Below are 12,120 nucleotides of genomic sequence, written 5' to 3'. Positions count from 1 at the left end.
AAAAAAACTGGTTGGCTAACTCACTGATTCCATGGCTGTCACACTTTGTTTACATCCCCCAAAGCATTATGGGAGCTGTAGTTGAAGACTGAAAGCATAATTATCCCCAGTAAGGCCCACAGTGTCAGACTATGAAAACCTCTGCTCTAGCGCCACCAGCAGGCTATCCAGTGAAATATCTTTACATCTATTTGGTGGATTGGCACAAAATTTGGTGCAGACATTCTTGGTTCCCAGAGGATGAATCCTAGTGACTGTGACTGAGTGAAACCAACAGCCTGACAACCACTGCAATTGTTTAAATTGATCAAACTTTCTTTACAATGAGCAATATATCCTCTCAGAGTCGCTAGCATGGCTGCAGACTCTTCGTCCAGATTGGTTTTTATATTTCCAGTCTCAGATGAGCTGCCTTGTTAGCTAAACCATGAACAGATCGCATTTCATTTTGTTCTTTTTTGGAATTACAAGCCTCTGTTTCAGATTTAATTTGGCACAAATGAGCCTCATCTGTTGCCTGGAGTGGATGAGTTGTGCACTAGAAACAGTTGTGACTTGTTGGAATTTATGTTGGAAAGTATTGCTCAAATTTGAGACAGCTGAAGATGATTTGATTGGTTTTTCGGTTGACAAAAACGAAGCACATTTGTCCAGCTTCGTGTTTTAGAGTCATGTCCAGCATTGATCCAATTGAACCACATCTTAGAGGACTAACAGGCATCTTTGTGCTTTCATTTTTGGCCGATGTGAACCAAACTAAATGAACAGTAGTTGGTGTGAACGCAGCCTAACAGTCTCTGACCTTTTTGTTTTTACAACGTAAGCAATGAAAGTGTTGAACCACATTTAACTTGAAGAAGAAAAAAAAACAAAAAACATCTTGTAGAAAGAAGAAAGAACTATCAGCTATACAGATATGTCTTTAATTTTTTATACTAAGAAGATTTAATGTCAAACACTTGTATACAGGTTTTACTCCTGCAAAAGCAGTGCGGTTATTTTGATCTGAAAGAGCGACAGAGAAAGAGAGAGAGGCCTCATATATATTTCCACGAGTCATTCCTAATGAGATCCATTATCACCTGCAGGGATGAAGGAGGGCGTCATTATCCAAAGTGCAATCAGAGGCTCATGATGGCGGAGATTCTGCAGGTGCCATACCTCAGCTGCTTGTAATATAGAGGGAATAGATTATGTTTGCTAAACACGAGATTGTTTTTTCTCTATGGAATACTGTATGATGAACCTTTATGGGGAACTATTTTCAACAGGAAATATATAAAACCACACACTTCACCCCTCTGTTTGCTTTCATAAGTGCGATTAATGTGCATTTATGGGCCTAATGAGTTTTGACTTCATTTCCATTTGCCACATATCGGCTGTTTGGAAACATGTTGATCACACACACACACAGTGTTCAAGACATGAACAGCAGCTGCAACAGCCAGACTCCACACAAGTTACACAGTTTTTATGTTGGCAGAGGAAATCGAGGGACCTTAACTAGTCAGAATGAAGGGCTTTACTCCTAAAACAAGGGACAGCAAGTCTTATAGTTTTGATGGCACATTGAGGATCAGATAGAAGGTAAATTTAGTGCTTGGTTGACAAAAATAGTGACTTGAAAGACTTAACTGCCAATACTAACTGACTTTGTCCCAAATTAAATGTCTTAATTCCTGAAAGAAAACACATTCAGAACAAGCTAATCACCACACGAGAACATCAATACTTGACGATCCTGTAAAACTGAAGATTACGTTCAATGACAAAGATTTTTTTTTTTTACATCCACTCCACTGCCAACATTTTTAAAATTCTCACTTTCCACATTGTCTGCATGTGGCAGCTACAGAAGGGTTAAGTTTGGTGAAAGTTTGTGTTAAGGTTAGTCTAATATGTTACTCTGTCGTTCGGTCGCAGTATTTCCTACAAAAACCTGAACAGAAAAACCCAAAACTGAATTTTATTACCAGCAGTGAATCATATCTGCATTGTACCAAGATGTTTTTCCCAGACTGTGCAGCTCTGATTGGCTCTTCTTCTTCTTCAAATATTGGATTTAAATGTACGTTTCGCCCTGAGCAAAACATTTTATTACTACAGGCTGACAGTAGACATCTGTGAGATCACAAAAATACCACTGAAGATGCAACCCCGTATATATTAGCCCAATATCACGAATCATTAATTTGCCTCAATGGGCTCTACAATCTGTACAATAACATCTTCTCTCTCTATATATACCTTCAACTCTGTTAAGGAAAAAAAGTCCCCAAAAAACTTTTAATGGGGGAAAAAATGAAAGAAGAAACCACAGGAAGAACAACAGAGGAAGATAATAAATAAATAGCAAAGATTTGCAAAGAAAGCGACAGAATAACAGAGTGATATATGGACTGGTCAGTTTAGATGGTGTGTGTAGAAAAGTACAGCGATGTCCAAAAAAATAACATGATACTTTGATACATCTGTACCTGACGAAGAGGCAATTTGGCAACTTTTTCTAAAAAGTAGTAAAACAGAAGTTTAAGGGAATTATTTTAGTGTGGAGACATAAGTCACAAATAGTATTTGGGACTCAACACCTGCACAAGAAAGATGTTTCATTTGGTTTATACTTTGTTAAATTTAGGGAAAGATCGCAGTAAAAACTATGAATGGAATTTACCATTGTTTTTATGATCAATTAATCTGCAGATTATTTTCTGGATTATTTGTTTTGTCTATAAAATGGCTCAAAGTGACGTCTTCAAATGTCTTGTTTTGTTTGGAACAGCCCAAAGATATTCAGTTCCTCACATTTTAGAAGCTGCAACCAGTAAATATTTGCTTCAAAAATGGATCAACCAATCGATTCATCGACTAATTGTTGCAGCTCCAATAAAAAGGAAAACCTTAACCTCCACACTGTTACCGTCCAGCTCACTTCATAACACACTCGATACTTCCTGCGTTGGCATTGGACGTAAATCTTGCTGTTTGCGATCGTCCACTGATTTCAAACCAAATATCACTAATTTCTCTATAAAAAAACAAAAACCAAACAGTTCAGGCTGTTGATTGTAGGATGAAGATTATTTTACTGGATGTATTAAAACCTGATGTGTAACTGATGTTCAATATGTGATGTTTTCTCAACCATCACACGCTGAAATGACTCCTAAATTACTTTCTCCTGTTCAGAAAACCATGAATATAATAAATCTCTGCCAAAAGGGGAGTGGAGGGGGTAAAAAAAAAAAAAAAAAAAAAAAAAAAGCTAATGTTCTGTCCCCTATGTGAATACAGATTATCCGATTAAATGAAATAAAATCCACCATGTGTTTCATTCTGTGCGGAGACGGACGAGCAGCTCCCATCTGAACAGACTCTACATGGATGTTTTTTCTAACTGTGTCAGTAGTTGCTCTTGTGAACCGACTTGCTTTTTTTTTTCACACTGTGCTCCACAACACGACGGACGGACTGAGAGCGAGGACCACAAGGTTCTGAAAAGTCTGTGTGCTTGGGGGGCGCCGGCTACACGTGTCACCACCCCCCCCTCCCCACCCCCCCCTCCCCCCCAACACCCCCCTTTACGTTTAAAACTCCAGAAGATGAAAACATGAACTGTCATAGCATATAGTCTGTCACAGTACATCTAAGGGAGACCCTTATTTTATTTATGAATATGCTGCTTGGAGTTTCTTAATCTTTAATAAAGAAATATGGTTTACAGATCAGTCTCTGGTGTTTTGGATTTACAGGTTGTGTCTCTAACAGTTACCTTAAAACAACAGTCAGGAGCCTAAATGACCACTGAAACATGAAACCAGTGATTCGGGACAAAATCCACAGTCCTCCTTCTGTGCAAAAGTATATTTAAAAGTTTATCTGAAGCTAATATGAAGCTTCAGCGTCCAAATGAGTCAAATCAAGTAGATATCTTTCAATGTTACAGTCTTTTTAGTGCCAAAGTTCCTCTTTTTGTTACTATACTTCCACCTGCAGCTCAACAGGGAAACACTGTCCGAGGAAACACAAAGAGGGAATTTGATGCTAAAAAGACTGTAAATGTGTCAGATATCCACTTGATATGACTAACTCAGACTGATGAAGACTCATATAAGCTTCACATCACATTCATATGGACGTCTGACTGTTGTTTTAAGACACACTTGAAAAAATGTCACTTTTTCTGGTGCAAGTTGCAACACAAAGTTAGTACTGCGAGTATCGTGGTGGCCTGAACGGACGAGACAATAACATGTTCACAATGTCAGATGTTCTTTCTGTTGCATTCTGGGTTGTTTGTACTGTAGCGTTAATGTTGCTAAGCTAGCAAGTATCTTCCAGTCTGTTTATAATGAGTCTGTTAGAGTCAGTCAGAACTAAAAGTGTTTGTTTCGCTCAGTTTAACCTGCAGGAGTTTCTGGAGGCTTGAGTATCATGCGATTCTGCCGCAGAGGATACAATACATATACAACATCTTTACTGCAAACATGAACTCCAAATCAACAATTCAATGCAATTTTTATTCATATAGCGCCAAATCACAACAAAAGTCATCTCAGGGCACTTTTCACATAGAGCAGGTCGAGACCGAACTCTTTAATTTACAGAGACCCAACAATTCCCCCCATGAGCAGCACTTGGCGACAGCGGTGAGGAAAAACTCCCCCTCAAGCAGAACCCGGCTCTTGGTGGGCGGCCATCTGCTTTGACCATCATCTGTCAAACAGTAAAGTAACCTGTAACATGTTTTGCAGATGAGGAACATGAGAGAACTCCTGCTGTCACAGACGATGAGAAGCTCAAACAGACACTCTGAAAGATGCTAACTGGCAACGAAATAAATTTTGACCTTTTCCAAGAGCCTGACAGGAGAGAGTGAGAGACTGATACACTAATGTGGGATTTACGTTCTACTTTAATGGGAATATTTGACTTTTACGAGAGAAAAGGCTTTAAAAATGAGGATCCTCTTCTGCTTGGATTTATAGTATCTCAGTGAAACTTTATCAGTGTGAAAGTTTGTTGTATCTTCAAAACATCTTCAAGATTAACTGTTGTCATTCAGAATATACACAGAAGAACGAAATGATGTTGCATCCAGCTCACAAATGTAATAAAAAGATGCTAAAAACTGACAAAAGTAATGAAAATAAATAAATTAATTATATAAACATACTGTAAACAACCACAAGTATAATATTTCTGTTGGAAAAGTGTTGTTGTCTTATAATCTAAACAGTAATTATTATTTTCATTAGTGATTATTCTATTATTTCATTGGTTAACGAGCTAATTGATTAGTCTATAATGTCAGAAAATGGTGAGAACTGGTCACCAGTATGACGTCAACAGTCCAAAACACAAAGATATGAATTCAGAGTCAACAGGTTGATCCAGACTGAAATATCTCAATAATTATGGGATGGTCTATCATGTTCCTCAGAGGATGAAGCCTCCCAGTGAAACATCTTAACATCTACTGGGTGGACTGGCACAGACGTTACTGGTTCCCAGAGGATTTTATATTCAGTTTACAATAATATAAAACAGAGAAAAGCATCAAATCCTCACACTGGAGAGGTGATCGGTACTTCTGTTTCATAAATAAACTAAACTATTAATCATCAATATTATTAATTGTTAACAATTAATTTTCTCTGATCCACTTATTACAAGAATTACAAATTGCTGTTGATAACCAAACTTTGATCTTTGTGTTTGTGTGAATTCAATAGTATTTTTTGTTTGTCTGTTTTGTTTAGTTTAGTTTTGCAGCATCTAGTGGCCATCAGAGGAACTGCAGCTAAACTCAGCTTCAACATTCAGCTTTTGTGTCGCTGCTGTTTGGTTTCCAGCGAGTTTTTGGGTCAGATAAACAAACAAACAAACAAACATTTTCAGCTGTAAAAGTTGAATCTTGATGAAAACGTTCAGACATGAAGTTGTTATTTATCCAGAGACACGTGTCGGTTAATCCAGACTTCATCCTCTGAGTTCCTGATTCTCTGTCTGTCGGTGGAATCAGGTAGAAGCTTTGATCAGTTATTGATTCAACCTGAGTCACGAAGACGGCGAATATCAAGTCCGCATATCATTTTGAATTTTCTACTTTAGTGCCTCGAGGCCTGAAAGGAAAATCCATTAAAGTTTTTTTTATTAATAAAAAAAAAACAACTTTCATTTGGATACAGAGAAATCGATGTGCTGAGTGAGCAATCATTCCTTCTGCTTTGATAACAGCAGGACGTCTGGCTGGATGAGTCTCTAACTTGGCAAATAAGGAAATAACTTTTCCTTCTTTGCAGAGGTCAAATCTGGGTAACGCATAAAAAATTCTGCTTAAACTCTGAGTTTAACTTAAAGTGTTAAAAAATTTATGTTAACAGTGTCGTGATATTCAAAAGCACTTTGTCAAAATCTAACCTGTAGTGTTACATAAATAATGTAGAACGTCTTCTTCTGTCCACCTGATATTATTCTACCACAGATTTAATAACCTTTTTATCTATTTAAGTCATTTCTAAGTGAAGATTTCAACATTTTAAGTGGGTTAAATGAGAGGATTTGTTTCTTCTTTCTCTGTTTTATATCATTGTAAACTGAATATGTTCAATATATTCAGACAAAACAAAACATGTGAAGATGTCGTCTTGAGCTATGAGAAATATTAATATAACTATTATCTTTTAGAGACAATATAGAAAATTGAAAATAACCATAATCATTAGAGACAGTGCCAGTTTGGTGCTTTGGTAACATTTTATTAGAATTATAATGTCATTATAAGCAGATTTAAGTGTGTATGTATTTATTAGTTAACAGCACCTATAGGTGTTTGCTGCTGTATAAACAGATAATAAATGATTATATAGTAAAATACAGTTGTAATAATATAAAATATATCTTCATAGGAGACGTTAGAGTTGCTGTACATCAATAAACACTTCAAAATGTCCTTATATCTGCTAATAACTACATTATAGTGTGTTATAAACCATTTATTACCTGTTTATATATTAGTAAAGTGTTATTGATGCATTGACAGCTGTGTAAGTAACACTTACACAGTAACACAAATCTGCAACTCAGACAGAAACTTCCTGAAGCTACTTTCTTGTTTCTGAAGCAACATTTTGAAGTTTCAGTTTCATTGAGACTGAATTTTTAATCCTGGAGAAGCTGAGCAGCAACAATCACAGACCACCTGAAGGCAGAGAGACAGCAGTCTGGTAATTAGACTGAGCTGCTGTTTTAATTTTCACTTCACTACTCAGTTAATTATTTGGATACCTGTTGCTCTTAGAATTGATTATAAAACCCAGCTCGTCTTATTGTTGTGAGGTTTAGACTCAGACACAAAGGTAACATGAACCTTCACAGTCAGACTCACCTGAGGAGATCAAGGCTGCAAACTCTGCTTCTTCTTTTATGTTTAATTAATGTAGTTTTAATCCTTTCAGTTTATATACTTTGTTGTTTTTATTGTAAAAGCAGCCTGCTATGAACAACACGCCAATTCCTCATTTCATGAGTCATGAAAACACATTTTTTTTGCTTTTCGCTTGTTATTTCACAACATTTAGGTAAATTCAGTCGCCAGAAACAAACTATAGTTACATTTGATGACAGAGGAAGTGACGCATTTCAGATGACGTCAGGTGATTTTTGCATATTTGGAGGCAGGTTGGATGGTTGGCAAAAAGGTGCAAAAGCAGCGTTCAAGACCACTAACCAGATGTTTTTACTGCATTTTAATGATCATTTTAAACCAACTCATGATCTTTCCCAAACCCTAAACAAGTGGTTTTTGTGCCTAAACCTGATAAATGGTGTTAAATGACACAAGAAAAGTTTAAAATGCGTAGACATGATACGCGAAATCTCCTTAACGGTGGCGTGCTATATAAACACCATCCCATGGGATCACGTTGGTAAAACACTTTATAACTGTGTTTTGAAAGGTGCTATATGATATTTTTATTTATTATTATAAGCATTTATTTATTTATTCATTCATTCATTTATTTTTTATTATTTAGTTGTTATTTCAGTTATATTATTTGTCATGGTTATGTTAGCCATTTTCTGCTCTTTTACGCTAACCAATCAAAAAGCTGTGGGAGCGGTTAATGTTTTTCACGCCAAACGAAGAAATGTGTTCATTTAGGAGTCGCTATTTCTCTTTCGACTTTCAACAACCTGCATAACTGCAAGAAACTTGTTGACATTTCTGTGGAAATTTGAATCACTGAAATAAATCAGCGATGAGATGTGAGCAGAAGATCGTGAGATCCAGGCGAGGTGGACAATTCACTGCAGATTTAGACTCTGTGTTTAATTTCTCTTTAAGCCGTAATCTCTTAAAGGTGATTTTTATCCACTACTTTTAAGCAGAAACAAGTTATGAACACAACACTGATGTATCATCAGCTAGTTAGCAAACAGTTGGTTATTTCCACATCCAGCAGTTACGGAGCAACATTATCATTCATGTGGAGTCGTGTTTCTGTCCACCTGGTGAATGTAAGTCCAATATTCACTCTCTTTTAGCTCTGTTTTTGTTCTCCACCAACTCCTGAGGGAAATATCTGGCTCTTTAAATGCTAAATGCTCCACTATGTTCACCAGCTAGTCTACAGCTAACTGTGTCTGTTTGGTGCTAAGCAGGTAGTGTACAGCGACTTTTTAGAGCTTTTTCTCTGAAAACGACGCTATTAGACGCTGAGAGTGAACCAGAACAGTAAAGTTGCAGCCGGACAGATAAACAATGAGCTGAAACTCACTATAAAGCTCCGTAAAGCCGAGAGGAGCTGCAGAGTCACTGATAATTCTCTGTAGGTTCATCACTACGAACCAAACACATTACACACTGACAGATCAGACATTATTAACAGAAAAAATATAGATTATAGCTGCTTTAATGATACAGTGGTTTTCCCAATCATCAAATCATTCATTAAAAGAAGAGAAATGAGCACAATTCTATATAATTTGGGGAGTTTATGTAGTTTTCTCTGAGCCTCCATCTAGTGGTCATTAGAGGAACTGCAGCTTGAGACGACACTCTCTGTCAGCATTGCTCTCTCTAAATATCAGATGATGTTGTTAATATTTTAAACACCTTGTATATATTCTGCACTGTGGACTCACATCATTTCCTCAGCACCTACAGCAGCGCTGCACCGCACTCAGCCTGTGACAGAGCGTCCGCGGTGCATCTCACAGTTTCTCTGCTGCATCCTGGCAGAAAACATCCTCTTCTCTGTCAATTAGGGAGGGGGGGGGGGGGGGGGGAGATTTAGCCTGACGCACCGGGAGGAGGATTTAAACCGACACACCGGGACACGCAGGATGTCAGCTGTCCTCCGGGCTTTAAACTCATGTCGCTCCACGTTCCTCTGTCACCTCACTGACTGCCTGGAGAGATAGATAGCCGGCCGGACGGCTGACTTGACTAAATGGTTACATGGCTGCCTGGTTTGCAGAGACACTGACAAGGATATCTGATTGGTTAGCTGGCAAAGTGCCCGGCTAGATAGGACAGACGGCTGACACCTGAGCCGAAAGATGAACTAGTAGCTGACTCGCTAACGGACAGACAGACGGCAGCAAACCAAATCATCCCAAAGACAAATTAAAGACGTGAGGGTGTATTTTTCACTTTTACAATGTCGATTACACCCAAACCTTTTGTTACACCCTTGGCAAAACCTCTTCTAAAATATGCAACGGATTATCTGCTTTCCTTGTAATACTCAAGTTTCAGAGCACTTAGAGCTGTTAGTGTGTTTATATGACACATTCCTCCTCCTCCTCCTCGTCCTCCTCGTCCTCCTCCTCGTCCTCCTCCTCCCTGCTGCTGAGTTGTGCCTTCTGGATAAAACACCTCATTACTCACTTTACCTCCAGCAGCTGGAAGGAATAAAAGCCGATATGAATGTGAGAGTCCGGTCGTGCCGGATAGTTATGAGCCATTATACGCTTACAGGCTGAGCCGTTGTCTCACGGGGCGGGAGAGACAGGTCAGCGTCTGTAAATCAAAACGGCGGCCGGCGTGAAGCCGAGCACCTGGCCGAGCGACTCTGTCCGGAGGCACGCGGGCATGAAATGGAAGAGTCGACATAAATATGCAGATTCACTAAAAAGTGCTGCAAACACACTTACAGAAAGAGACGGAGGCTGCTAGAAGCTCTAATGATGAGTTTGCATGTTCTCTATTACCAATATTCATTACATTTGAATCCCCTAGAATAAAATATATAACTAAAGAAAAATGGCTGCTAGTTTACCAAGAGGGGTTTTTAGATTAGCTTCTCTCTTCTAATATCTCTGGACGGTCACATGACCTCCTCTCATATTATTGATGGAGCGTTTTTAGCATCTAACTTCCTGTCACAGCTGCTTACTGACAATCCTAAACATGACATTTTTTCTTTGGGAGCATTTTTGGTGAATGAAACTCGCCCAAGATACTAAAAATATGATGCGATTTACCATAAATGCCCTCTCTTCTGATTGGCTGAAGCACTGCAAAGCCTCTAATAAAAGGTCAACACTTGGAATTTAAATATTAATAATACAAAATATATTTAAACATTAATGTTCTGCTACTCAATTTATGAATCATAATAAAATATATCAGGTTGTTTGCAGCTCTTTGATCCGCTCGCTGCAGTGATTGACGGTGTCGTCGCGGCGACACACACACACAGTTTTAGGCCTAAACGATGCTTCTCGGCTCCGACGCATGTTTCACACACGTCAGCGTCGCTCATGCAGGAGGGAGGAGGGATTTCCAACCGGGATAGAAGTGATTTCACGTTCTCGCTGCCTCCGCCTCATCCTCTTCATTCTGCTCGCGTTCTTCCTCTCTCTGTCCACCTTTTGAACATCTCTGTTCTGCCCGTCGTCAGTCTCTCTCCTCCTCCTCCTCCTCCTCCTCCTCTCTGATGGCTGCAGCTGTCTGCACACTCTGATCCTGCAGTTTGGTCAGAAACGCTCAGCTGTAAAAGCTTCTTCTGAACAAGAGAGTTGCAGGAAGGTGCAGCGTTTGTTCTGAAGGTGGATCATCCTCTGGAGAGCAGGAGCTTCTGTCTGCAGTTTCTACGCTTTCATTGGTTGTTTGAAACAATTAGTCAATAAATCAATCGGAAATGATCATGAGAAAAATGCAAAATGAGTTCACCAACAACAGCAACAATAAAACAAACAATTTAAAATTTAAAATGAATAAAACAAGAAGAAGCAAAACAATCCAAACATAAAGATCAGAAAATGACTGAAAAAGTAGATAAAAACTTATAATGAAAACAAATCATAACGTTACAAAACCACAATAACTAAAAGTAACATGTATGTGAGACAATGAATATAATTTACTACATACAAAGACAAACCAGTATAATAACCAGACTGGTTAGTGTTCATTCAGTCAGTCTTCCCAGCTTCCATAGTTAGTATCTATAGTATCAGTGAGTTTCTTTCATAGAATAATGAATCTTGATACATAATGTCTCTAATCTAATGTTCATATGTTTCCATTTAGATCAAATAAAGCTACATGTGTTCATATTAATCCCCACATGTTGCAGAGTCGTAGTAGTAACGGAGAAATGTGACTTTTTGAAAGAGAATCTATGTTTGATAAGTCATAAGACATGACGCCGTCACATGACCAGTTATATTTGTGACAGAAACCAGTATATACCAGTTTATCACAAAAGAAAAGAAGAAGTATGGTGTGTTGTTCCATTTTTCATGAATAACAGAGGACTAGATTTTTATTTATCCTCCACAGTTGTTAATGTAACGTTGAAGAACTCAGCTGCTCACAAACACGGTTTCAGTCTCAGCAGCAGAAATCCAGCTGGTTCTGCTGGTTCTGCTGGTTCTGCTGGTTCCAGCTTCTCAGATGTGATCATTTCCTGCTATTTTAATTTATCTGTCTACAAGTTTTGGACTGTCGGTTGGACAAAACAAGAGATTTGAAGACGACACCTCGGGCTGTCAGAACATGTGATTTTGACTCTTTTGTGATGTTTCGTAGATCAGGAGGACGAGGAAGATGATGACCTGACGTCTAATCCCATGTTATCGCTCTGCTAGCTGCTACAACCTACA

This window comes from Thunnus maccoyii, chromosome 20 (genome assembly GCF_910596095.1).
Source record: "Thunnus maccoyii chromosome 20, fThuMac1.1, whole genome shotgun sequence".
In the NCBI taxonomy this organism is placed as follows: domain Eukaryota; kingdom Metazoa; phylum Chordata; class Actinopteri; order Scombriformes; family Scombridae; genus Thunnus; species Thunnus maccoyii.
The sequence above is the reverse complement of the archived record's forward strand: the minus strand, read 5'-3'. Positions refer to the sequence as shown.